The sequence below is a fragment of the Lemur catta genome, chromosome 21 (assembly GCF_020740605.2).
Source record: "Lemur catta isolate mLemCat1 chromosome 21, mLemCat1.pri, whole genome shotgun sequence".
In the NCBI taxonomy this organism is placed as follows: Eukaryota; Metazoa; Chordata; class Mammalia; order Primates; family Lemuridae; genus Lemur; species Lemur catta.
Window position 1 is genome coordinate 31,511,248 of NC_059148.1, and position 6,000 is coordinate 31,517,247.

Consider the following 6,000-nt stretch of genomic DNA (forward strand, 5'->3'; position numbering starts at 1 on the left):
GAGGGAACCTCAGTGATTGTTCAGCCTCTGTGCTCCCACCGGAGGGAGGATCACCGCCAGGCTTGACACTGGCTTGACGTTGGAATCCGGTGTTGAAGTGAACTTTCTGAGCCGTCCGTATGACCAGGCACGAAAGCTGTTTGTATATGAGTTACTGTGGTGATTTTTCTTGAGGTTTGTATCAAGTTGTCTAGCTTCAGTTCATAGGGCTTTAAGAAAAGCACAGGTTCAATTTCTGGTGATTTCAAGTGAGGAAAATTTGAAAATGTTAGTTTGGAGACTTGTAGCCAGGAAAGAATTTAGGATTTAGCCTAAATTGTAGGCAAATAATTAAAATTTAAAAACAACGGACAAGGCTAGAATCTAGTAACAGGTGTACTATATGTTTATTTTTAAACATCCTTTTTTCTCTAGTTTTTCTTTTTTGCTAAGAATAAATTATAGTAGGACTAATTTACTTATAACATAAGTTTTAGTCTTATTATACTTGGCCCAATTGTTTGTATAAAGTACAGCAAGAAAAGTGATTGGTCATGTAGGCTTTTTAAAAGTTGGTCTTCCTGGAATTTCTTATGAGAAATTTTAAAAAATTTTTAAAATCCTCAAGGCTAGGAAGGGAAGCCAAAGATTCACTCCCAGACTGTGTCCGTAATACCTGTATGAGCCCAGTGAACTCTCTGGTCCAGGTCTTAAAATATCTTCAGGTTCCTGGGCCTGTCAGAAAGTGACATTTTTTTACTAACCATAAGGTCAGGAACCTTGTAAGGGACAAGTACCAGTCCTGTCTTCTAAGGGTTGACTCTATAAAGTCTCTTCTAATTTCTCAAAGCAGTACGGACATATCTGAAAATATGTCATTCTAGTCAAAGCCTTGGTGGTATAACCAATGTCTCTAATTGTGTCTTGTTACAGAAGAAAATAGAGGTCTAGGGGTCTAGTTTCATTTTTGTGCATACAGATATTCCCAGCACCATTTATTGAAGAGACTGTCCCTTCCCCACTGTTATTTGTGCCTTTGTCAAAAATAAGTTGGCTGTAAGTACATGGATTTATTTCCAAGTTCTCCATTTTGCTCCATGGGTCTATGTGTCTGTTTTTATGCCTGTGTCATGCTGATTTTTGTTGTTCTTGGTTTTGTTTTGTTGTGTGTTTTAGAGACAGGGTCTCACTCTGTTGCCCAGGCTAGAGTGCAATGGCATGATCACAGCTCACTGCAGCCTCCAACTCCTGGGCTCAAGTGATCTTCCCACCTCAACCTCCTGAGTAGCTGGGACTACAAGTGTGCATCACTGTACCTGGCTAATTTTTAAATTTTTTTGTAGAGTCAGGGTCTAACTCTGTCACCCAGGCTAGAGTGCAGTGGCGTGATCATAGCTCATTACAGCCTCCAACTCCTAAGCTCAAATGATCCTCCTGCCTCATCCTCCTGAGTAGCTGGGACTAGAGGCATGTGCTACCATGCCATGCCTGGCTAATTTATATATATATATTTTTTTTTTAGAGATGGGGTCTCACTATATTGCCCAGGCTGGTCTTAAACTCCTGGCCTCAAGGAATCCTCATGCCTCAGCCTCTCAAAGTGCTGAGAATACAGGCTTAAGCCACCATGCCTGGACTTATGCTGTTTTTGTTACTATAGCTTTGTAGTATATTTTGAAGTCCAGTAGTGTGATACCTTTATTTCATTCTAACATTTCAGCCAAGTGCCAGGTACAGTAACACAAACCTCACTAGATTATAAAGAATATGCAGAATATCCAGATGGCTAGTGCTTTTTACCAAAAAAAGCATTAAAGACTTCATTTGCCAGTTTCCAAATAGTTCCTTTTCCTCGTTTTCCTTTTTCAGAGTAGGCCGCCTAAATTGCATTTCTAAAAGGTTGGCTGTTCAGCAAGGCCAGGTAGAAAATTTTCATCTCACAGGCAGGAGGTGTATAAAGGCCCAGTAGAAACAAGACTCCCGGGAAATGGACCTCACACAAAGGCAATGCAAATTCAGGCCAATGCGTCCGCTTTGTAAGAGTTTCCAGTGATTGTCCTTCCCCTGTGGTGCAGAGAGGTAGTCACCTTTACAAACACACATTTTCTTTATAAATGTAAATTTCTCTTGCAAAAGGGTTTCAAAATTACCGGCTGAAAATTGTCCTTATGCTAGAAAGACACATTTTGGAGACTAATTCAGCCAGCTACGTGGCTTCCCAACCCAGCTTGCATTTTTTAACCAGGTTACGGAGTGCGGGAAGCATTTTCTACGTGCGGACTCAGCATGGGTAGACCAGAATGTTTGACAAATGTCAACAGTATTTCTAATCTTGCCTTATGGTCAGAGACTGGCTTATGTTTCCTCTGTTTTCAAGACTGAGTGACAGGCCAGTTAGGGCTTTGTCACCTTCTTTTCCTGGAGAGCTTGTCTCAAGCAGCTTGTCTTCACCGGGCCAGTACCTACACCCTCCTTTCTTTCTTTCCAAATCATGGCAGTTAGGCACGATGTCTGAACTCTGTGCCTTTGGATGTAAAGATTTGGTTTTATGGAGTTTCTTTAGGAAGTATTTTGGGGATGGAGCCTAGGACATCCTGTGTTCCTTTCCCAACTTTGGTCCACCCTGAAAGACGGGGTGGTTGGGCCTTTGGTATCTTTCTCAGGCGCCTCCTATTTGGCTCCAGCCGTCCAATTACAGGTTTCCCAATGCCGAGTTTGTATCGTGTGAACAAACTGGTAAAGATCGAGAGTCCCAGATCACACGGACAATGAGAATTTTTTATGTCTGCAAATTTCTGGTGGTTTTCACTGCTGCTCTGAACGTAAGATTTTGAATGAGGCATAAAGGTGGTTAAAGCAGCAGACCCGGTTGCCCTGAGGGCCTACTTTTATAAAGCCTTTGTGTAGCTTTCTTTTTGTCTTTGGAGTGGGAAGGGAACTGGGCTAAAGGTCAGTAGATCCAGAGTCCGCAGAGGATGAAGAGAGAGAGAGAGAGGAGGGGGCAGTTAAGTCAGTCAACCTGTAATTTTTTCTCATTAATTGGCTGCTTAAGTTTTTCATTTGCCTTTTCTAAGGAGTCTTCTAGAGAGGCAATCTTTTGTTCATTTTACCTTTTAGAAGCCTATGCATGCCAATCAAAACTACACCCCACTGCTTCTGAGGTGTTTGGGATCCTTTCTTTCCTAATGTGCCTTGCAAGTGAATAATTTTATCTAGGTTAAAACTTCCTCACTTTGTTTTTTTTTTTTTTTTTTTTTTTGAGACAGAGTCTCACTTTGTTGCCCGGGCTAGAGTGAGTGCCGTGGCATCAGCCTAGCTCACAGCAACCTCAGACTCCTGGGCTTAAGCGATCCTACTGCCTCAGCCTCCCGAGTAGCTGGGACTACAGGCATGAGCCACCATGCCCGGCTAATTTTTTTTGGATATATATTTTTAGTTGGCCAGATAATTTCTTTCTATTTTTAGTAGAGACGGGGTCTCACTCTTGCTCAGGCTGGTCTCGAACTCCTGACCTCGAGCGATCCACCCGCCTCGGCCTCCCAGAGCTAGGATTACAGGCGTGAGCCACCGCGCCCGGCCTAAAACTTCCTCACTTTGGCCACTGTAACTCCAAGTTACCTTTGGTAGGTTTACACGTTTCTCTAGAAAAGCACAGATTCCGGGTCCCTAGTTCTTATGCATGAAATCAGCTGGAGTTCCAGATGGAGGACCAGACTCCCTGGATCCAGAGAACCCACGATTCCCTGTCTTCTTGTCATCTCACCTACCAGAGGCCTCAGACTGGACCCAGTCCAGTTTCCACTGTGACTTTTGGACCCAGTTCAGACCAAAAATGCTCAAATAAACTTGGAGAACTCGACACAAGTTGTGGAGCTTGTATCTAAGCAGGACCTGCCAGTGGTGACCCCCAAAGGCACAGCAGGGGCAGTGAGCACAACGGCTGAGGGAGGCAGACTCACTGTGCGCTGGTTACTGACTCATTCTGAATCCGTGAGACAGGACACCCTCCTGAGCAACAAGTGACATGCAGTGGACCTACCACTTACAGACAGGTGGCAAGGGACAACAGAAGCCCAGGGCTCAGAAAGCTGCCAGGGCAGATGGAGTCTTAACCGTGTGTGCCCCACTCACACCACAGATGAAAGACCCCAAGAGGCAGCACACCCAGGTTACACCTCAGGGTTACATGAATCACCAGGCTACAGTGTTGAAGAAGATCCTGTTTCTACAGGAGGCTGGAACATGGTCTGGGCTGTTTCAGCCGGTCCCTCCCTACCTCGGAGTGTTGCACTGCCAGGATATTCCTGAGAACTACAGGTGAGAAGTGGGGAGAACTGGGTCAGTCCCCGGCTACCCAGAAAGCTGTCCTGCACAGTGGGGCACCTCTACCTGTTTACCTCTTGCTGCAGGGGTCATCACTGGGGGGTGGGGGAGGTTCCCTTCAGATCCCATTTCTGAGACCAGAACTGCTAAAAGAAAAACTTTAGACAAAATAAATTCAACAGTTTATTTGAGCAAAAAGCAATTCATGAATCAGGCAGCACTCAGAACTGGAAGAGGTTCAGAGAGCTCTACTCTGCACCTGAGCAGCGAGCTTTCATAGCGGAAGCAAAGCAAAACAATCCCTCGGTTAGCTGCAGCGAGGCGTTTGCCTTATTCGGGTGTGATCCAGTGGAAAGCCCCCCACCCCCAGAGGGTAGTTGGTGGTTTCTGATTGGTTAAGGTAAGTTTCATTTTACTTTTTAAATTGAATTGTTGGTTTGCTTGCCTAGGAGCTGCAGTTACAGACACAACCGGAGGCTAATGGCCCTCTTATTTGTTTTAACACCCTACTCCTTGAGCCCAGGGGAAAGCCTGAAGGGGCCCAACACCCCAACAGACCAGCACACGCCTGGGGGCAACCAGGGTGGGACCCACCACGTACCCAGGACGCAGCACAGCCTTTTCAGCGGCAGCAGGTAGGGCAGAGGCCGACAGGAAGATGCTGGCCTGGCCCTGCCCGGCTGCCGGCCTTAATTAATGAGCACGTGCCCCACTCTATGCTGGGTGTTGTTCCAGGCCCTGAGGATGCCAAGGGGGACCAAAGTCCTTGCTCTCCAAAGCTAATTCCAGTGGGACACTGAACGCCGGACGTTAACAGCACAGTGGCGGTGAGCGCTACCAACCAGCGGGGCCAGGTGACTGACCAGTGAGGGGAAACCCTGGCACCCCGAGTCAGACCAGGCGGCGCTGAGAAAGGGGTGACAGTGAACCCGGGCGAGGAGGCTGCCGGTGAGGACAGAGCGCGACCCGGCCAGGGAACCAGAACGAAGCCCATTTGGTGGGAACCCGTGCTGCGTCATTTTCAAAAACCGGTCAACACTCAAGCTTTATCTCCTTTCAACACCGCTGGTAAAAACACGTCACTGTTTTACAGAGAAGGGGTCTGGCGCCCAGAAAGGAGAAGGTCCGCCTGCCACAGGGTTTCCCGGTCACGGGCACGAACGGGGGGCCCGTCCCCAAGTCCTCGCCGCCGGGCAGGACCCGAAACGTGCCGGAGGCGCCACCGCCCCGCGCCCGGCGACTCGGCTCCGAGACGGGGTCTCCCCGCACCGCCCGGCCGCTTCCCCCGACGGGGTCCCGGCTCTAAAGTCCCGTCACCCGCGAGGGCTTCCCGGCCCACGGCCCTCGGCGGCTGCCTTGGAAACCGTCCGAGGGGGGCGGGCCCAGGGTCACGTCCCCGTCGCGCCCGAGAAGGGAACGGCGTGAGGACAGGACGGCACCGCCCCGGGCCCAGCACGACCGGCCCGGCCCGGCCGCGGGGACGCGGCGCCCGCGGCGGTCCACACCCGCGGGGACGCGGGGCCCGCGGCGGTCCACACCCGCGGGGACGCGCCCGGCCTCCTCCCCGCGCCTCCGTCGCCCCCCCGACCGGCCGCGGCCAAGCCGGCGCGCGATCCCGCGCCGCGCTTTCGTCACGTTCTTGGTGGCCGCCCCAGAAAGTGAAAGTTAAAAACGCGCTCTCCCCTTCGCGAAGCAGCT